The sequence below is a fragment of the Thunnus thynnus genome, chromosome 16 (assembly GCF_963924715.1).
Source record: "Thunnus thynnus chromosome 16, fThuThy2.1, whole genome shotgun sequence".
In the NCBI taxonomy this organism is placed as follows: domain Eukaryota; kingdom Metazoa; phylum Chordata; class Actinopteri; order Scombriformes; family Scombridae; genus Thunnus; species Thunnus thynnus.
In genome coordinates, this window is record NC_089532.1 from 13,163,607 (window position 1) to 13,186,227 (window position 22,621).

The 22,621-nt window shown below is 40.5% G+C and overlaps 1 protein-coding gene across 10 annotated transcripts in view; it reads right to left on the minus strand.

The window, feature by feature from the left end:
- meis2a (Meis homeobox 2a) overlaps positions 1–22,621 on the minus strand; it is a 194,784-nt gene that overhangs the window by 104,006 nt on the left and 68,157 nt on the right. The window contains exon 1 of one of the 10 annotated variants that reach the window (XM_067613990.1): positions 4,920–5,018. The exons of the other annotated variants lie outside the window; for them this stretch is intronic. The gene's annotated coding sequence lies outside the window, so the exon portion shown is untranslated. Of the gene's footprint in view, positions 1–4,919; positions 5,019–22,621 lie in introns of those variants that run through there. 10 annotated transcript variants of the gene reach the window in all.

Below are 22,621 nucleotides of genomic sequence, written 5' to 3' on the forward strand. Positions count from 1 at the left end.
CTTTGGTATTTTAGAAATAATTACTAATACAAAAGGGGTAATGAATGAAGCTATAAATTACGTTAAAACAGACCATTAGGAGAGGATTAGTTTATAAAACTCGTTGCTGGTCCTTAAAATTACCCTCTCAGAATATCGCCTATTTTACTCCATCCATAACTCATGGAAATAAAAAACATGTATGCGTAATATCACTAACTCTGTTGATTAATGCTAAATTAATTGATTTTGTTCTGCTGCTTTTAAATGAGAATATTGTTCTTCTAAGGACGCCAGGTATGACATCATCATGACAGTTCTTTCTAACTGATATAAAGCCACTGTAATAATGTCCATAGTCAACTTTTATAGCAACTACAAAAACCTGCTATGAATATGTGCATCTTTATGCAGAGTTTTGTCCAAGTTAGAGCAGGTATGACCTGAACAGAGACCCATTTGCTATGTGCTGGATGTGGTCCAGTCATTGTCTGCTACCAGCATCACCACTATCACATACAGTTATAAATCTGAGGAATCCTTGGTTAGGCTGCTGCACGGATGGAGGGAATTTATCCTCCATCCCTATAGAGAGAGCCTGGGAGAGAAAAATGACATGGCCCATCCTCTAAGGCTCATAAAAGTCTAAATTAAATATCAAATGGAACCACGGATGGATAGCGTCCCTTCCATGGATCCCCAGCGCCGCCTCAGCCTCCACTCCCTGACACGACAGGTGCTGCTCACATGACTGGAGAGCCAGACAACTTTGTTAGCAGGACTGTTCTCGGTTCATTGTAAAGCTGCATGTGTACATAATGAGAGAGTTAAGTAAGTGAACATAACAAGGTGCCATTATTCCTCAGTGGTTCCTGCCATAGCTGGATGCTGCCATATCTGGATCCTCCCTTCCTTTTAAAGGATTCTTAAACATTACACTGTGCATGTATGACTGAATGAAGATGGTTCTTCAGACGACTTAAAAGTGCATTTTGTCACATATCTGAATTACAGAGTATATGATTCTCTATATCCATATTTATAAACTCATGATTCTCCCATCCTCAGCAGAAGAACACTTCCAAAGATTGCTGTCAGGCGGGAACACCTCATTGGGAGATACTGTAATACTAATGCCAACCCCGCCACAATAGCTGGTGCTATCGCCAGGCTAAAACTGTACATTATGAATCATCAATTGTCGCCCTGCTTTGTATTATCCCTAGAGAAAATCCCAATCTGGGCTTGAGCCCACGGCTGATGGACACCCCATTATTCACTCGCGCTTCTTCAGCTCTGAGACAGGAGTGGGGATAGGCAGTAAAACGACGGCCTTAAGATTAATCCTCCGCTCTTTCTGCTGCTTCCCGAGTCAGAATGAAATAGAACATTCCCTTCCCTTAATCAAAAAGTTTTTATCATCTCCCCCCCTCCAACTCAGGAAGTGGGGATAATGCTCGTTCCATTGCTCGTCCTGTGAATTGACATTGGGGAGGGTGATGAGAAGGATCTGCTCTTGCTGCCTTTTGTACTGTAACAAGTGAGCACAATTTAGATGAGCTGGTGGTCGTCGATCAATACGTGTATTATCTCCTGTACGATGCACCACGCAAGCCTTAATAATGGGGTTAGCAATCCCTTCAAAGCTGCCGTAGCACCCACATCACTGAATGGCCTTCACAATTAAGATAATAACATGGTGAAAGTCAAGCAGAGCAGAAGTTCATGGTGCTGTTGTGCAACGAGGGAGAATGCAATGACAATATATAGAGAATAAAGCCTAAAGTTTACCTCTAAATTACATAAGACGTATGCTTACAGCCAATTATATTAACTAAATAAGAATTTCACACTCTTTTCCCTCTTGTTCATAAGGCAGAGGATGTGTTGCACAAAGTGAGATGTGATTTGGTTCTCAGCAAGGTCACAAGCATCAGGTGAGCTGTGAAGTTGTGGTTTTAAGTCACCTGAGTCTCGCCTCAAACAGCCAACCTCGCTGAAGCCTCAATGCCATCACGCCTCGGCCCACATCACTTAGCAAAGGGGTGTGAATTTGTTTTCACCCAGGCGTTAATGAACTGTGGGCTTTGTGGGCTTAATGAGAGTGAGCTTCTATTGAGCAAAGGTACCTGGGAGGATAATAAGAGTTCACAATTCAAAAAACTTCTCCCTTTCCACAGTTTAGGAGGTGTTTTAACGAAAAGGGCTGTTGACGGCTGCTGCTGCAGTTCATCTCTGACCCGCCAAATCAGCTGCATCAGGAAGCAAGACTCCGGGAGTATTCGTCATCCATCAAGAACATGCAGTTTTGTGCCACAGTTCCTGGCTTCCAGCCAAGTCCAAAGCGACTCATTGTACAGCAGCCAAAAGACAAAGGCAGCTCCCCCTCTGCTCTGTGAGAGCAGTACGTGGAGGTGTGGGTGGCTATGCAGATCACTAATTGTACAGGCCACCGGGGGAAGAGAGAACGGAATGGCAGCCTCTCTGCAAGACATGCCGAGGGAGGGGAGGGACGAACTGGTGTGAGCCTCCCTCCCTTCTCTCTCTCTCCCTCTCTTTCTCCTTCTTTTTCACTCTCTCTACCCTAAATTGGCAGCTGGCAGGCAAATGAATGCGGTGTGAAGTGAGCCCACTGAAGTGCAGGGTCCTGCTGTTCAGGCAACAAAGGAGCTCCATGCGAGACATCTGCTGTTCAGTTATCAGAATACATTTAGTCACGTGCCTCCCTTCCCTCGCTCTTTCTCCATTGCTCTTCCACCACGGCCCGCACAACATCCATTCTGTCAACTGAGAGCTGAGCCTTTCTTTCTCCCCACTTCTCTTCAACGGCATTCTTCTTCAGATCACTCCTCCGCTGACACTCCCCCCCATCCCATTCTCATTCTCTCATTTGCCACCGTAATCCCTCTCTCCACCTCTTCTTTTTGCTGCCTTTATTTAAACAGTTTGGGTCTAGCAGATAACCCCAGAGTGGCTTCCTATCTGGTCCAAAATGCGTGAACCCTGTGTGAATGATCACAAGACGGCCTGAGGAAACGGCAGACTGAATCTTAATGAGCCACGCTCGCACAAGCAAAAGTAAATTGAGCTTACCACCATGATAAATTAACCTAATGAATGCAATTGTTTTGTGGCACGCTAGCTTGGGCTGGAGCCAGATGGTCAATACTTAGCACTGAGTTTTGTGGCGTCTTCCTTCCCTCTCTTCCTTTTTGCTTTGAGGCTCAAGAAGAGGACATGAAAAACAAAAACAAAATAAAGCTAATTTTAAATCCTTTTTTTTTTTAAACACATTTTTATCTTTTCTGTTGTTTTCAGTTTCATTATTCTCTCAATTTAATGCTTCTCATTGGGTTTGCTATGGATATAGCTCTTGTCAGTAAGCATCCATGAGGTGCCTTGGACCAGGGCCTTGTGGCTGAGTAAAACAAGCAACTGTGGTGACATGATAGGGGTCCACAGAGGAGACGGCGGTGTGTATTTCTCCCCATTTCCTGTCCTTACTCACGATATCCTTGTTTACTTTAACACTTAATCCCTGTAAAGTGTGTCATTTGGTTTGCACGCTCTTCACTCTCCACTTCGTCCTCCATCCTCTCCCAGTGGTGCAGGCTAGCATGAAGGTTGCACATCCAGGAAGGGACAAACCCCCTCCTGTACCGCATGTAAACTAGATGACTTCCTCGAGGCAGGTGGCACATATCCAGATGTTCTCTCAATTTCCTCTGTGTGTGTGCGTCTGCTTATGTGTATGCGTGCATGTATTGCTTGACACACCCCAAGCTGGTGACCTCTCTGCTCTCCCCACAACATCACCACTGGAGCAGTTTACACCATAATGACTTGTATCGCCCGAGGCCCTGCCACATCTGTGGCTCCCTTCCTCCATCTCTGTCTCACACTCTTTCCCTCTCTCTGTCTCTCTTTTTCTGTCTCTTTGTCTCTCTACCTACCTAACATACAACCTGTCCACATTTCTCCTGCTCATCCTTTACTCACTGGAGCTTTTTCACCTTGTTTAATCCGTCATAAACTTCCCCCCATCGCCTTGTCCTCAAGCAAGTGCTTTCTGCTTTGGTCCACAGCACTATTACAAGAGAAAGAAATTGCATGGCTCACTTTGCAATGACTTAATGCATGTCTAACATGACATCTATCAGCCATGATAAACAAACACATCATTCAATGTCAGCAGGCTAGAGAAGGTAGTTGCAGCCCCACATTGGAAGGGCCTACTGTCCAAGACAAAGTGCAGGGTATGCTCTGGCAGCATTCAGTGAGTCTAATGTCACACGGAGTGACGTGTGCTCCACCAACAACAACTCAGCTCATTACCCACTCAGGAGGGGAGGGAGGGAAAAAAATGGTGCATCCAAAATGTGACCATGTGCTGACCATGCATTCTGTCCCGTTAGCCCCCCCGGCTGTATATGGAGAGCAATGACCTCTCACTTAGACAGCGTGGCATTCGATCGATCTTACGTGACATTTGTGACATTGCGTGCATCCTAGATATGCATCTCCATGGTGTCAACTTATCAGTCAAGCCATCTCACAGGCAGGACATACATATCACATTACATGTTCAGCAGCTCTTGTGTTCCAGTGGGAAAGACGTGTTCGGTTTGACTCGAATTCTTGCACTTTCACACAAGGTAAACTGTGCCTCTGTGTATGCGGCGAGGTGCCGACGCCTGTCTCACCTTTACAGCTGACGTGAGAACCCAAAACACGCAGACAAATAATTGAGTTCATCAGCATAACAGTGTAAGAGTGTCTATTTCTGACTAGAGACTTTACTTTTAAAAATATACCATTACCAGCTCTAAGGTACTGTACAGTACCCATCTGGATTTATGCACACACACACACACACCCACACACACTCCCCTCACCACACACAGTGTCTTGTTTTCAGGTTCATTAAGCCCCAGTGTTACCTAGAGTGGCTGACAGGATGAGGAACAGTGCAGAAATCTCCCCCTGCAGGTATCCATTCACATTATCATTGGGAAAAAGCCTCTCTCGTCAGTGCCCTTGTTACGGCTCGAGGGGGGACCACTAATTAGAGAGACAAGAACTGCTTGAGAATAAGTCCATTACACCCATGTGGACCCAAAATCTTAAAATACCTGGAATATCAGCAAAGTCCCAGCATCCCCTCCAATCATTCCCCTTCTGCCGAGGGCATCTTTTAAAACATGGAAAAATATGGTGAAAGAGTTGTAGAGGTAGACAGAAATGGAGGACAGAAGCTGTCAGCTATTTGAAGGGCTTTATGAAAATTATCTTCCAATTAGAAGCAATGATCAAATCAGGCATGAACCCCACTCTTGAGTTCTCGATGATTTCTGTCTCTCTCTCTTCCTCTCTCTCTCAATTCCTCTCTCTGTCTGTCTCTCGCTGTGTGTGTGTGTGTGTGTGTGTGTGTGTGTGTGTGTGTGTGTGTGTATGGTATAACTGCAGCTCAGATGAACTCATGAAAGGAAATTTGGTTAGTTTTCTCATCACTGGTAATTATACTAATACATCGGAAATGCCTCTTTCAAAGTGCATGAGCCATGTGGGGCCCCTCATTATAGTAATATAATTTTGGCTGAAATATATATCAAACTGATTATCATCACTCATTTTGTATTCTCAAACCCACCTCCACAGAAATAGCAGAAAGGATACAACAATGAAAAAGCCCCACAATTAATACATTTCAGTTCTGACTGGGTATTTTAGTTAATCAGTCATACAGCTGAGTCTTCTCCATAGAAATACTAAAAGTTTGCTGGTAGATTAAAGCTATGAATTATTTGAAAATACTGCTTGATTTTTTAAAAATGTGATACATACCATAAGACTTTTTTTTTTAATGGAAAAGTAAAATTCTCTCCTTATTCTCCAGCATAAAAATATTATTCAATTTAAAAGTTTAAAGTTTCCACATCACACTTGAATAAGTTGCATATTGGACAAGGATTAGCTTCCAAGAGTTATTTGTTGCTTGTATGTAGATTCTTTCACTCAGATTTATAGGATGGGTTCACAATTGTTCAAGTCTGTCTTAATACAACAGTAAGGTGCCCATATGAACACTGAAACAGGTTTTTCTTACCGAAATCATTCCTCCTGTTCATAGTGACCATTATAAGATCCCTTACTAATGTGTTTACAATGTTAGTGATCAGGGACAAAATCCACAGTCCTCGTTTTGAGCAAAAAAATGTATTAATACAGGATGACCACAGCTTCACTCGGCTAAATCTTTGTTAAGGTGCTGGAAGCATCAATTAGTCCAAATGCCCAATTAAGTGAAACACTACATAGATCTAAGTGTGCGGAAATCTCTTCTATCATTTTAAGCAAAAATGTATTGAGAAATTTATCTGAAGATAATATGAGGCTTTAGCCGTCTGAGTTACTCAAATACAGTGGATCCGTTCAGTAAAAAAATTTCCTCTTTGTGTCTCGATGGACAGCGTTTTCCTGTTCAGCTGCAGTGGAAGGATCGTAACAAAAAGAGGAAATTTGGCATTAAAAAGGCATTAAAATATGGATTTTATTAGGAAGACTGAAAGCTCATATTAGCGTCCAAGAAAATTTTGAAACACATTTTTGCACTTACATCGAAAGTTCATTATTAGGAGGAATGATTATGGCAATAAAAAAAATGTGTCAGTGTTCATTTGGACACCTGACTATTGTTTTAGGACAGACACAAAAATTGTGAAACCCGTCCTTTAAGGTAAGCAAAGAAGCTTTAAACGATGTGAAAACAGCCCAGCACATACATCAGTCTGTACAGTGAAGCTCAAACATCAAAGTGATGTTACAATCCACATACACATTTTTGAGTAGAAGGGGACTAAGCAATATATGACTGTTTCTGTGGTCTAAACAGAACAATAATTACACACCTTAGGAAAGAGAGACTACCAAAATGCCTGGACTTAAATGCTACTGGAATTGCTGAAATCATTAACCACTCTGTCTTATACATAGAAACTTAAAATGATGTTCCTATCTTTTTTTTTTTGCCTTTTGACTCCATTACGATACAACAAACGATCCAGTTTGGATGCAAGCTCTAAGTAGGCAGGTGAATCCAGCCTGCAGTTGGCAGTATTTATGAGAGTTGATTTAACTGCTAGGGTCCTCTTGTGAAACATGAGTCAGTTCCAGCATTTAACCTCACCATACTAATTTATGCACCATGGCATAGGGTACTTTATCATCTGCTCTTTGGGGAGAGACAGTCATCTCATTAGGCAGGATTTAATGAAATGCTAGGATACACTTCTTAATTCCATAGATGGCTGAAACAAAAATCCAGTGTAAATCCTGCGCTCCGCCGTGGCTGTATGAATTGTAGCAGCCAGAGGAGGAAAAGGGAGGGGTGGTGGGGGGGTGGATACCAACGGAGATGTTTGGTGAGGGAAAAATGAGATGGAGGCTGAGTTGAGTTTAGTTGTATCTGTGTCTGTGAGTCCATAAAAGTGTTTTCAAATTATTCCTGTCTTAAAAGTCACATTAAACAATGTCTTGGAAACATGCAAAATTCAGATACCTTACATTATAATACAATTAAAATACAATATAATGGATGTTGTCCTGCTGTATGCCTAAAAAGAAATGTTCCTCTTGACCAAAAATAAGTCTAAATCTTGATATATCTGTACTGACATCAATAGCCGTGTGCATCTTAACCACCCTCTACTCAAGTCCCACTACTGTTCTAGCCTCAAGCCAACTAAGATATGTTAAATCCTTTTGAATGTACAGACACTAGAGAGAACAAAATTAGGGCAGACTGTCGACTGTTCTTGGCAAACGTACATGTTCATTTCCAGCCGTTGACTGCCGGGCCCACAGACAAGAGCCACCAGAGGACGAACACACACCAGCACCATCATCAACAGCACGACGCAGAACATTAACACCATTATTTACATAAAATTACTTACATACTGGTGTAGTAATTTAATTAGTTTGACCAGTGTGGCGCAAGTGCGAGGAATAGATTCATACAGGCACCACGAGGGAGCTCTGCTTACTCTTCCACATGGCTAAATCTTTCACACGATATTATGGGGGGAAAAAAATAGAGACACTATAAAAACCTTGATTTCATTTACAAGTCCCGTTGTCCCATGTCCTTGCCCAAATACACATTAACACAAGGATGCACACGCAAACACACACAGATAACATTGTGTATTTGTCATGCTAATAAGACAATGTCCATATTAAGCTACTTCAAGTATATAATAGAGAATTACAATATATCAGGTAAACCCTTTCCCTTTGTTTGGCTTGTTCTTCATTGTTTGAATAGTTTAACATATACAATAGCTTCCCGCTCCTCCTGAAATAAGGTGGTGGACAAAATAATGAAATCATGACATGAAAAAAGGCTAAAGATTCTTTAAAAGTACATTAGCTTGTTGTACATGCAGCATGTTAGCAGGCCATCAGCAATACGTGAGAGTCCTTTACCAGTTAATTCATGTTTTTGACGATTAGATGCTTGTGTGTATGTGTGTGTAAGTGTAGACCTGAAACCTAAAAAAAAATTAATAGAGCTGCAACTAACAGTGTTTTTTATTACCGATTTTTATTACCGAAAAGCAATATGGTTTGATGATGAGTCATCCTTCAGGCTCGGCCCACAATATTTGTTGTCATCTGTTAAACAAGGTGTAGGATTGGAATGGTATGGTCAGCCAACTTTTCAGAGTCATTAGGTCCAATGATCACTCTGCAGGGCACCATAACTGCAGAGGAATTTGAGACCATTTTACAGGACTAGAGAGACCCTCATTATGTTCCTAAAGTCCAAATTGATAAGGCCCTCATACACATTACTACATAGATTGAAAAATGGTTTCATGAACACCAGGATGAAAAACATCATTTGATCCTAATGGAAAGCTCTACAGCCAAGACGGATGTTTTGTGAAGAGAAATTCTGGTTTATTGCAACTTACTTCTGTGGTTTTTGTAGAAGTTTTTCATTACTTTCAGTACTATAACGCTGTACGTTGTAAGTCTAACAGGGGAGAGAACGCGTGCAGTCAAACAAAAAGATCTTAAAAAAATCTCAGATTAGCCAAATTAATTTGGGAAAGAAAACAAAGACAAAACTGTCACAGTTTACAGACTGACTTCATGAGTAGCTTGGACCGTCACATTGAAGCCATGTTCCGAGAACTCAGCAATGCCTTTACGGAGTGAAAGATAAAAATGAAGGCAAAAACTATGAAAACAAACCAGATAAACCGTAATTCTTAAACACGTGCAGTAGATTTTGCCATTACCATTTCCTTTATTTATCATTCTTTTGTTTATTCATAAAATCTACATCCAGTCAGATATAGAGCATTCTCTGTTTGACATCTATCTCTGACTTTCCTACCTACAGTTTTAAAAAACTGAAAACAGTATTAAACACATTTCTGTGAACACAGCAAAAGTATGAGACAACATATGAGAGAATGGATCCTGTTTTCTGATCCAATTACAGCAGCTCTTATTCAACGTTGGTCATGGCTGATCTAACAGAAGAGCTTTCACCTTCTTTTCTGCCCAGCCACTGTTAGCTTCAACGTACAACCCCGGCAGCATGACAGGAAAAAAAACAAAAAAAAAACACCACCACTACTAGAGAAAAGAACTTAATGTCCTATTCAACCCTCCGCCCTGCACCGTTTGGAAAATTGCTCAATCTTTTTTTTCCCTCCCCTTTCCCTGTGACATATTATTATACATTGTTTCTAAGGAAAAGCATTTTCTATTATTGCCATTAGAAATATGAAAGTTTAGGGGAAAAAAAGAACAGAGAGGATGTAGGATGTAGAAGAACATTTGGGGGAGAGAGGTGAGGGTAAAAAGCGATTGAAAGGCTGTAATTATTTGAAATAGTCTGCTAATGTGTATTATCATGTCATTAAATGTAAATGAGATGGAGCTAAAAGACCCAACGCAGAGGACTTGTGGCTTGCTGCAGAAAAAAAAGGGGAAGGGAAAAAAAAAATCTGAGATAAAAAAAAAAAAAAAAGAAAGAAATGTCAAGGCTATGTTCATTTGTGGGAACATAAACATTTAATAAGCTGACCAACCTATGACAATGATCTGGAACACTGTCACATGACGGTGTTGCAAATGTACAAACAGCTACTGCAACTTACCAAACCTTTGGCTGCTACTGACACACAGATAAAGAGAGGGCGGATGGCGGGAGCGATTTAGTGGGAAGATCCTGATGCTGTCTGAAGTCCTGAAGACAATTGTCTTGACTGTGAGTGGGTGTGCATGTGTGTGTGTGAGTGCGTGTGAATGCGTGCATGCATATGTGTTTACTCTTGCATTTGATCCCCGACGTGAGCGAGCATCATTCCACTCCAGCTGCTTAATAAGGCTGTCTGGGCCAGTGGCTCCTCATGGCCCCCAGCCCTGTTATCAGAAACATTAAGCTGAATATTAATGGCCTGGCCCGAGACGCATGCCATTAAGCTTGGTTGGCCATTTCTCTCTGTCCTTTCCTACCACTGTACAGGAATTAATGAATCGTGGGGTAAAACAGGGAACACAAAAGAACCAGAGAGAGAGAGGTAGAGAAAGTGAGAGAGAAATGGTTGGCTTGGTCGGTGGCTATTTCTCAAAACCGAAAGATAAATACGAGCAGAAATGTAGCATGTCATGTGTGGACAAAGAAGAAAGAGGAGAAAAAGAGTTAGGTGGCAACATATCTAAAAATAAACTCCTGGTTGTATTTCTCTCTCTCTCACCACATTAATAAAACCCCTATGACGGACCTTTGTGTCTTGCTCAAAGAAAGAAACAACGAAAAATGATTTGGTAATGATTTGTTCATCTTTATTTCCTCTGGCTGAGCAGGCGCAGAGGTTTACATCTGAAATGGAACAGAGAGAAGGGAAAGCACTTATTACTCCCTAAGTGCTGTGCTGTTGCAGCCTAAGCAAAGTGAGCTGTTAACGGATATAATTTGCGCAGAATGGCCAGAGGAGAGCTTTTGATATGCAGAAGAGCTGACCTCTGGACTGCCACTTTAATTGGGTTTTTAATTTTCCAGGCCATCTGACAGTATCAAACATGATCCCTGAGCTTTGCCCCGTTGATTGGAACCGCTGTGACAAGAGGAGCCTGACGTTCTCTCCGCTTTTCACGGGAGGGAGGACAGCAGAAAGAAAAAGCGAAAAGAGGCAAGAAGAGGGAAATAAAAGCACACAGGCCAAAGGAGGGCTTGGGATGGAAATTTGCCTTAATAGTGAGGACCTGAGTGTAGCATTGTACAGGGCTGAGGCTGAAGCTGCGCTGTTGATGGGATACCACCCTCAGAGACAGGGAGGAAAAGTGCAGGCTGCTGAAATATACTGTAGGCTGTCACTTCTGACTAGCGACAGCACACAAAAGACCAAACCAGACTTCACCACTCGAGGTGCAGCAGTTGTATACAGTACACTAAGGACACCGGGGCAGTTAATAGTGACAGACTGTGGCCCTTTGAGTTTTGACAAATTTAACTACACAATAATTTTGTCTGAGTTGCTAAAAAAATCAAAGTCATGGGTGTAAATTCATGAGCAGAGTTGTCTGCTCTGCAGGAAAACTTCAGCCCTCATATCTGGAAACTTAATAGCACGGAGCGGAATGGCTTTCAAATGAGGCTACGTCGTCAAATCCTAACATGGACCCATCAACACGCCAAACACCACAATTATCACCTGCGCCAGTCCATCTGGCTTGCTATCGTCACACAGACAAGAGTCTGTCTTGTGGTTTTTGGACAGGGGTTCCTACTGGTGCCTGTTTGTTCAATCTGCAAGACCACACAAAGAGTTTCAGCCCTCTAATCTCCTAACCAAACAAGACAGCAATTACACAGGCAGATAACTAAGGGACATTTTCATCCGCAGTGACAGTACTGGCACAGAAGTGTGTCTGTTGTAGACAGAAGAAGAGAGAGAGACAGACAAGAGAGAGAGAGAGAAGGAGACTGTTGTCCTGTTTGAAGAAAAGAGAGGTTCACCTGCCAGAAGGTTCACCTGCCAGTCAGAATACACGCAGACAACTGTGACACACACTGTAGTCATTACACATGGACAGGGTTATCTCAAGGACCACTGCAAGGGCTCGAGCATGTCCCAAACCTGCCAGCAGTTATTTGACAGTTATTGACTAACTGACATATTTAGCCATGTTATTAATGTAATGGAATTTATTAGTTGCAGACGTGAAACTAGCAGAGCGTATCTGAACTGGATGTTTCTAACCGAGCCTAAACATCAGTGTTAAACTCTTTGTACAAGTAACCATGAATATAAAATTCTAACTATTAAAGTTGAAAGAAAATGACTCATGTCCTTGGTGAACGTGAGAATGTGAATGAAATCGTCGGACAGGATCATCATTCAGAATTAAGTCGGTTCCATGACATGCATTAGACAAATGTAGCTATTTTTCACAAGTAGTGGAATACATTACAGTTGAGATTGAGAGTAATGTACCTTTCTTGGCACCACAGAGATTCTTCAACCTTTAGTCATTAAAAAGTGGGAACTTTTCCACCTTTTCCTTAAAGTTCATGCTCTCATTCAAGCTAAATTACTCCGTCCTAAGACACTCGTAAAAAACCTGCAATGACAAAACCCTTTTAAGGTGTCATGAAATGCGGAGCTGTTATATATTTGTAAGGTGGGTGCCAGCTACCCCGCACTATACAGTCAAAATCTGCATGCATAAGCACTCACACACGCGCACATTCAAACAAGGCCCAATAAAGTCACGCTCACGTACACACACATACATGCGCAGAAATCTCATTAGAGCCTTTGTTAATTGCAGCAGACAAATGCTAATGGTTCAGGCAACAAAGCAGCTGCGCGTATGAAAAATGAGAATCCACAAAGTAATTATTACATCCAATATTAATTTAATTATACCGTTTTGTGTGATACAGTAATTTAGGAGGGTTTTTCTAATCACACACACTCTTGAAATAAATTAGGAGTTACAGAGGCGCAGGGGAGCTGAGGATTTCTCCAAAGACTCACTAGGGGGGAAATAGCATCATTCTCCTTCAGAGAACTGGGATTTTCACATTTAAATTAAAACGCCACTGTTGCTCTCTCATCAAATGTGAGAGTAGAAGAAAGGAGTGGGACGACTATGTGTATTTTGAGATTCTGTGCCAGAAAAACACAGACTTTTTTTTTTTTTTTTTTTTTCTTCTCTGTGGCCAGGCTGATGAGGGAACCAGTGAGACGGTGTGGCTGTCAGAGCATTGGCTGCGTCTGAATAAAAATAAGAATATTAATCATCTCTCCTGGGCCTGGTTTTGCCTCTTCGCCTTTCTCTTGTGAGCCCAGAAATGTAATTGCAGTTGTTTTCTATATAATCAGTAGCCAGAGAGCTGGTGCTATTACAGACACTCGACAAGGGAGCTTTTGTTTTAATCTTTTGATTCCAAAGTCAGGTTCTTTTTTATCTGCTGTGGTGTACACAAAAGCAAGTTTGATTGGCGGGGAGTTTGCATCTTTTTTTTTTTCCCTCCCCTCTCTCTCTCGCTCTGTCATGTAAATTGTTATTGTCTTTTACCTCAAATTGCCTGAGAAGTTTGTCAGATGAATGGATCTGCAACAGCACCCTTTCTTCTATGGATTTGTACACTACAGAACATGCACGCTGGCCAGTTATAATTCAAACAAACACACCTCGGCCCCAGCTAGAGCAAGGCTGCATCTCTGCATGTACAAATTGGACAGATGTATGTGAACAGTCTTGCCATTGTACCTCTTTTTTGTGAGTGCATGCATGTCTCACTCTCTTTCCCTCTCTCTCTCTCTCTCTCTCTCTCTCTCTCTTTTTTTTATATTCACACTTTTTAATAAAGCAGAACATCTCGCCTCTGGACGTCACATGGATGGACAGCTGTGCCGGTGGTCGAGGTGAAAATCAACCCCAGGACATGTCAAAGAGTGAGATTTCCAGTCCTAAAATTAGATGAGAAACCTGGGTGTCTGTGAAGGGTGGGAAGGAGAAGGAGAGAAAGGAGGGAAGGAGTGCAGAAGGGTGAAATAAAGTGTTAGAGAAGCACGTCCACCCCTGGCCAGTTACTGTAAATCAGGTCCCTGAATGACTAAGGGTTACACCTCAGGAAGTAGCTTCCTGGAGTCAAAAGTGCAATGGTATTTATATAATAACACTGTTTCATTCCAACATCCCCCAGTAACAGAGTAATGGGGCCTCTGCCAGCGGCGCCTTTAATGCCCTAATGGCGGAATTAAAACCAGGGGATGGCAATGAACGGATGTAAATTAACAATCACCTCCCTATCACAAACTACACGTGCACATACTCTCTCACACACACACAGGAAGTCAGCACACCAACTTGCTCCCTCCGTCAAGCCAATAGGGAATTAAAACAGCATTCGACAAAAGTGGGCCATTGTTTTCTTAACTGCATGGTAGATGTTTTAAGTTAGCGCCGCTCAGAAAGAGCCAACTGTTCAACATGATGTGCAGCTAGTGGTGGGAGAAGTATTCACATCTTTTACTTACAGGTGGCTTGTGAAATTTCCTTTCCTTGTTTGTCCGTAAAAAAAAAAGAAATTATGTTTACAGTAAGCGTTTCTCATCAAAATGCATTGTGCGTATTGTTTGGGTCTCACAAGCGTGTTGGGAGCATTTGCTTCCTCATAAAAGATTTGTAAAGTCAATTTTAAAAAAATATTGTAAATCTTGATTCCTTACTGTAACATTCATGTTTGCAACTTGCAGTCTTCTTCCTTGCCTTGGTTGGCGCATTGCTACACTTCTGTGTGCGTTACCACCACCACCATCAATCGTCATACAGTGGAATATACAATGGCCCTGAGGTGCAAAACACAACCACATTTCAGAAAACACCGCAACATTTCACAAAACAAAAATATGTGGGACAACAATTCTGGGTTGTGATTGGACAGAACCCAAGTCAATCCAGAGTTCAGTCAAGATTGGTAAGTGATTCTATATGGATGTGCTGATTGGTCATGAGTGTATAGTGGGGTACTGGAAGATAGCTATCATACGCCTGTTCACTGATTATATACGTTTTGGTTCAGCCATGATCTGTCTTTATCCTGCCAGCCTTGATGCAGAGAGATAGCAAGACAACACACATCAGAGAGAGAGAGGGAGAGAGAGGTTGGCATAACAGGGAGTGATGAAGAAAATGCAGCACAGACTGCACCAAGTTCAAGGTACTTACCCCCAAAATAGCCTATAATAGCCTACAAAGTTATATAATCATTGTTCAGCTTTTTTACTGAACGATATGGTTCCCAATACAATAAATGTTCTGGTCCGCAGACTGGGGTCTGGGAACCCCTGGTTTACTTCATCTTGTCTATGGCTGGGTTCTCATGATAGCTTTTTCAATGAAGACAAAAGCCCAATAGCACCCCACTATACATTCATGGCCAGTCAGTGCATCCATGGCAGTTTACAGTATAACTGACAAATCTCTATTGACTTGGGTTCTGTCCAATAACAAACAAGGACTCTTGTCCCTACCTTTTCCATTTTGTGAAATGTTGTTGTTTTCCAAAATGTTGTTGTGTTATGTGAAATGTTTTCTTTTGCACCTCAGGGCCACCGTATAAATAGCGTGAAACTGGCATAGGAATGTGTATCGTGTCACCCAAATGCTTGCGTAACATGTCAAAAATGGGGAGCCACTCATAAAAAACATCCGTAGCACTACTAGCTGTCAAAAACTCCACAGCGTATCTACCTCAAAGTACAGTACCACACAGTAAAAATATTCTATAGCCAGTAAAAGTCCTGCATTCAAAATCTTAAGTACATACATTATATTACCAGCAAAATGTTCTTCAAATAACAAAAGAAAAAGTACTCATAATTCAGAAAAACAACCACTGTAAGTGTTATATTAACATATTATATAATGTAAATATTATTATTTGATGGGTATTGTACACATTATTTAATTAATATAATGTCTAAGCAGCATTTTAATGTTGCAACTGGTCAGGTGAAGCCAATCTTAATTGATTGACTATATATTGTTGGGTAGTTTAATCTGTGTATAATATAAAATTTTATAACTGGTAACTGTAGTAAATAAAAATACAAGTAGCAGAGTAAAAAGTAGAACATTTCTCTCTTAAATATAGTGGAGTAAAGGTATAAAGTACCACAGAATGAAAATACTCAAGTAAAGTATAAGGGCCTCAAATTGTACTTCTCATTGTTATCCTTATTTTATTTCAAAAACTTGGTGTAATGGTAATAACTGTGGTTAATTTCTTATTCGGTATTGATTGAAATGTATGTTTACAAGTTATCTATCTTTTCATTTGTAATATGTTAATTAATTTAGTTCTATTTGTGTTCATCTACTATTCTATCTCAAAGCTTGTCCTTAAATAATTTATGTCACAGAAGGTCAGGCAACCTGCGCTGTTAAAATACTTTGTATATAATTAACAGCAAATGTTATTGTAATTAAAGGAAATCCACACACGGGGATTTTACCCTCCTTTCACCACAGAGGCTTATGTTCTCTTCTGGGACAGGAAATGTTCGAGGGATCAAACTTAGTTCACATGTTACAGGTGGTTAAGATATAGCTACAATTCAAATGATAGTCCTCTGGGGAAACAGTAGCCCTTTAGTATTTACAGTAACAATGGGTCTGGCAAACTGCCCATTTTACTGCCACATAGCCATGTGTGAGTGTTTACCAGAAGGGAGAAATTGGGCAACAAGAAAATCACAAACAAGCACGGTGCAGAGGTATCTGGCAGAAAGTATTTAAGATAATTTTTGTAAAGGTTTAAAAAAGAAAATCCAGATCCCTACTGAAATAAATGATGTCAATTTTTCATGAACTTATCTGTACTCCCCGATGCTCCTTCCAGGACTGATATTGCACCATTATTCACCAACCTAAGTAGAAATAAATTGATGGATTATCATTTGAGTTTATTCAATGGCTCAAACCTTATGGAAGGAGAAAAGAACAGTCCTTGCCATTTAAGATAATGGTTAAAAATGTGTATGAGTGTTTAATGTCCCTGCAGTGTTTGCTCTGTAGGGGTCTCGCAGGGAGAGGAAGATGGCTGTTCTGGGTCACTGGGGTGGGGACGGCGAGAGCTTAGTCGATTAGCCAAACTCTTTTTAACCACATCAGGCCTGACTGGCAGGCAGGCAGGCTGGTAGGTTTGGGCACACTCAGGCTTTTTGTTGTCCTATTATTCCGCTCGATGATTGAGATAATAAGCAAGGCTTTCTCTCTTACCCTTTACCCCCCTACCCCCCTTTTAAATGTCCTGTTGTTCCACTCTGTCATTTCCCATTGCTATTTGCATTTTTCCTTCTCTCCTTTCTCAGACAAGGTCATTTATGGATTTGGAGCTGCTGTTTTTAGCTTTCTGTATCAATCCTTATCAGTCAACTTGTATACTTTTTGCTATTGATAGTTGTATAAGTCTCAGTCTTAAATTAAATTTCCTAAATTTATTATTTTTCAATTTCAGAATATCCTATAACCCCATGTTCAGCCTGTGACTCATATTACCTGGAACATCTAGGAATAGGAAGGGTTAGTCAGTTCACTGTAGTACCCTGTTTGGACTCCTTCCCAGTCAAAAACAAACAACAGTAAAACAAGCCAATACATGTCCGCAGAGACACATATGACACACTACCTCCATTGGTTAATCAGAGAGTGTTTTCCTGATATTGTAGTGACAGATGCACAGTGAAAAGTATACTGTAATTAAAATGTGTTTCTGTTTAAGCGTTTGTCTAAATCCATCCATCTTCTAATGCTTTGGTAAAGTCGTTTAGCCTCAGGTTGGCTCCGTGTGGATCTGGAGAGTGTACATTGTACCACACAACACACCAGTGCACAAAAAAATCCTCTTTACTGTAACAGCCAACATGCTATGCAATGCTAAGCTAATAACATTATAAAAGAGCTATTAAGTTAACCACATTTAAACAAACTGTGACATAGATCTTAAGTCCAGACTACATATGTTGAGGGATTTAAATACAAGGTACTTTTAGGTTAAGTGGTGCTGAGCTTGACCCCCCAACCCCTCCCGCATTACTCCCTGCAATGCCTGGTTCTCAGTTTGCTTTTGTATAAACCCAAATAAGGAGATTTAGAGAGATAAAAGTAAAGGACACTTAAATCTGCTAACACACTTATGGAATTGTGCAGTCTGGTACAGTCCAGTGTGTCAAGAGCTTCAACATGCTCAATTGCTCATTAGTCATTGCTCAAAGGTTAAAAGGGAGAATTTGACTTGGTTTTCTCCTTACAGTAATGGTAGCACAGTTTGAGGGCACTGTGTGTCAAACACGTTAGATTAGCTCATGTAGGTGCAGGTAGCAGGTCATAAAATATACTTTCTCTAACACCAAAAGCTGAATACTTTGTACTTATGCTTAGTGCTAAAAATAGTAATACTGTAGTTGCATTATACTCAGATCTTCTTCTTTCTGATGTGCGTATTCATCCAATGTGGTTGTGTATGCATGTAAAAAGAAGGTGGATAAGATACAATTCCACCTCTTCAACTGTAAAATGATTACTGTGTGTAGTTTTGTTGGACCAGACATCCAACTTTGGAGCAGTTTTATAGTGTATGTCCTTTATTTTGAGAGGTGCCGCTACTTGGTTCTTTGCTTCTATTGACATCATACAGACAGGCCCACTATTTAATACAAATATTTCACATAAGCATAGGAATAACCAATTTAATTATATTCAATAAACTTTATGAAAAGTGCAAATGATTATAAAATAATCATAGTTTGTATTTACAGTCATTATCACAAAAAACAGACGCAAATACAAAGGGCATGTTGATGAATACATTTATCATGGCAGAAGCAAGCAGAAGATAAAGAAAGCCATGTTTTGTTGGAGGGGACAGAAAAATAGGCAGCACCAGGGGTTGTTTATGTTCTGACTATAAAGAAACTTTTTTTTAAACATGTTTTATTAACATTATTCAATAAAAGTTACATTTTTGCTCATGGAAGTGGATTTTTATGGACTTGAAATCTTGCTGTAGGTAATTATTTATTTTATTTTACATCAAAACTTCCTCCATATATTCAGCAATTTCATTTTTACTTCACTTTTGGTTTTTAGACTCAGTTAGGGTTGAAAGGTCAGCTGAGGACAGGTGTTATAGAGGGAGTAAACCCAGGCCTACTAGATACAGATATCATCATGGTTGGAGGGGACCTCCACGTGACCCCAGCCTGCCATTAGGGACTACACAGATAGATGTCCTTATCTTTCCCTGCAGCTACCCCGCAGCTAACTGATAGAACTGGGAACTGTCAATCACTGCTGACATGTGATGTCTTACTCAGCCAGGAGATGGGACAGCACCAGACGAATCACTTCTAAATGACAAATCACTGTCACGGTGGTGGTTTATCACCGTTTTGTCTTGGTACTGAGATTTATCTATCACTGATTGAGGATAAATATATGTTTGGTTAGGAGTGATATTTGTGATTTTTGTTAGATTGCTGGGTTTAAAATTTCTCCACAAAAATGAACTTTAAAGGAAGAGTTAACTGACAGAAAACAAAGAAAAGAGATTAGGCTACTGTGTGATGCACCACAGGTTCAAAAAAAGCTGATTTTACAATCAGGTGTCATGAAAAAGAAGGAAGATTCACTTCAGTTAAGTGGTGATAATTAAGTGCTGATCTTTGGTCCTCTCTTCCCTCTGAAACTGACAGCCTGGGTGACCTCCTCTTTCTTTCCCTTTCTCATCCCAGCCACTTCCTTATATGGCAAGCTATAATGATACACGTTGTAAAGTCTGTGTAAGCACTACCTTCAGACACTTAAAGTGACCCTCAGGAGTGTAATGGGGCTATATTCCTCCTGGCATTGTGAAAAGGTGAAAAAAAAAACAATTTATAACTCTTTGTACTGCCACTTAAAGAGTCCCATCACCAGTTTATTTGCGGTGAATGAGGAAGCTTGTAATTTTCAGTGTTTCTCAAGGAAAATAGTTATGTTTAAGAAGGTGAACAGCAGGTTCAGCTGCAGGTCCCGGGTTAGGGTTTTACGGCTCTTGACCACATGTTTGTGTGTTTATTTAGGGCAGGGATTAAAGCTCAGCCAAAAGAAGACATGTAATGACAAAATGGATACATGTGAAAGGTCAACATAGCTGCAGTGTAAATTGCAAATATTAAAGGATAAGTCTGGCTGTACACTATATTTTTCTTACTGTTAACAAATCCCACAAAAACCAACAATGAATTGATCTGACTAACAAGTGTTGTCTGTGTAAACAAAGCCTGTTATAGCTTATTCCGCTGTGCCATAGAGCTCCATTGTTGTCCAAAAACTATTAAAAACACATCAATGAGTCACACTGTTGCACCAGCTGACATGTTCCTTTATTATTATAAACACTGTCACTGTAGTTTATTTTGAGCCAATCCCACAAACACCATCCTGCTGCCTTAAATACCCACTACAACACCAAATCTGAAACTGAAAATAGTTCCCCCAAAAATGCACTTTCTACCCTTCTTTGTGTAATGTTTGCTAAAAACAACAGTGACCAGCTGTTTTGAGAAATCATTGAGCCTTTTTTAAAACTAAAAAAAGATATATTTGTGACCCCTTTTTGAATACATCTTCAGTAGAAGGAAATGGGCGTGGGGCTGAGCGCCACAGACACAGTAGAAAAGTTGGACTCGGGGGGTTTGGTCTGGTTTGGTGGGATAACAATTATTTAAAATACAGTACCAGTCAAAAGTTTGGACACACCTCCCATTCACTTGAATGACTGGTACTGTTTAACTAGACTTACTTTAAGGAAATGCATTCATTTGCACTATCACACTGTGAAATATGCTAAATATCTTCAAAGTTCACATCTGTGGAAAATACTTTAAAAGTCTGTTTGAAACAGTCCCACGATGTAGTCTTGACTAACAAGTAAGTTTGGAGCGGGAAAAAAATGGATCAATGGATTCAGCTTAATCACTCTGTTGCCTCTGCTTAGTTTCTGTACAGTCCTTGACTCAGACATGAGTCAACCCCAATAGGCTTTTAGTTTGCCTGTTAACTCTTAAAACTGCAAGTAGTAGTGTTTTATACATGGCCATTTTTACACTCAAAGGCTTCCTCATCTCCAAAGCAGGTTTAATTCTTGATAAAGCCATCATTCACTCCTGTGCTCATAAAGCTTACATTGGAAGTAAGAAACCCAGGAGCTGTTGGTATTAGCGGGCCTGGGAAATTACATCTTCTCTGTTCAAAGTGGACTGTTAATCGGCCCCAGTATAAGACTATGGACCACAAGTGAAGTAAAAGCCTTTGAGAGCCTAGTCCACATGTTCGTCTGCAAGAGAGAAAAGAGAGCTGAGAATACGAGTAACTCGGAAAGAGAAAAGCTCCTCGCTTTCAGCCGAGGTTCCCAAGTATTTATATGAAAGATATTTATTCAATTTCTGAACTCTGGGGACGGCGGATGATAATCCGTTAAATGTCTGCACATACCTTCCCTGCTACTGGCACCTTATTAAAATATGTAGATTAATTTGCGACTGGTTCTGCATGTGATTAGAGTGGGTGGATTGGGTGCTCGAGATTCTGCTCATATTTGTAATCTTCTAAATTTAACAGCGAGTGAGAGCTTGTCAATTAAATAGGATGAAATGATGGGGAAGAGTAAAATTCATCTTCATCTCCTTGTTTTATGCTCGAGCGGCCACAGAGTTATCATTTACGGGGCTTCGGATAATTGGCAACAGTTTTGTTGAGCACCTCAGATTCGCGATGAATTTGTATTCTTCAACCAGACAGCAGCTCAATACACTTTGGCGAAGTGCAGCCAGGCTTTGTCAATTATACAGTGTGTCACAGGGAAAAAATATCATGTCACTCCAGATGAGAGAAAGGCATTAAGAGCAGACTGAGGTAAAATAAGATCTTATGAAATTTAATGGTATTAATGTCATTTTGTTTGAAGGTGATTGATTTGCACTTTTCATTCTTTACGTGTCAGGCTTTCTTCCTATTAATTTGACTCTCAACAGAAACTTGATTTCAAATATAGGATGCTTATGTGACAGGCCAGCAAGACCAGTTAAAACTGTCTAAATGCTATACTGTACATATTGTTCCACTCTTTAGTACGGCATCATTAGTGAGAGTGAAATCAAAATACTGACAAAGTTGAACATGGCAGTGAAATGTAAGTGATACAAGACACTGCAGACAGTTTAAACAACAGTTTTTTTTTCTTATCTTGTTCTTTATACTATATTTCCATATTGACAAGATCAGAATGACCATTTCCCTTTCCTGTCACCATCAATTTCAATGTAAAGACAATTTCTATTTCCATTTAAAGGTCCAGTGTAAAGAATTTATTGTCATCTAGTGGAACAGACTTAGCAGAACTGGAATATAATATTCATAAGTATGTTTTAATTAGTGTATAAGGTAAAAAAAAATAAGCATCATTGTGTTTTCGTTACCCTAGAATGAGCCTTTATATCTACATAGAGGGCGGGTCCCCTTCCACGGAAGCCGCCATGTTTCTACAGTAGCCCAGAATGGA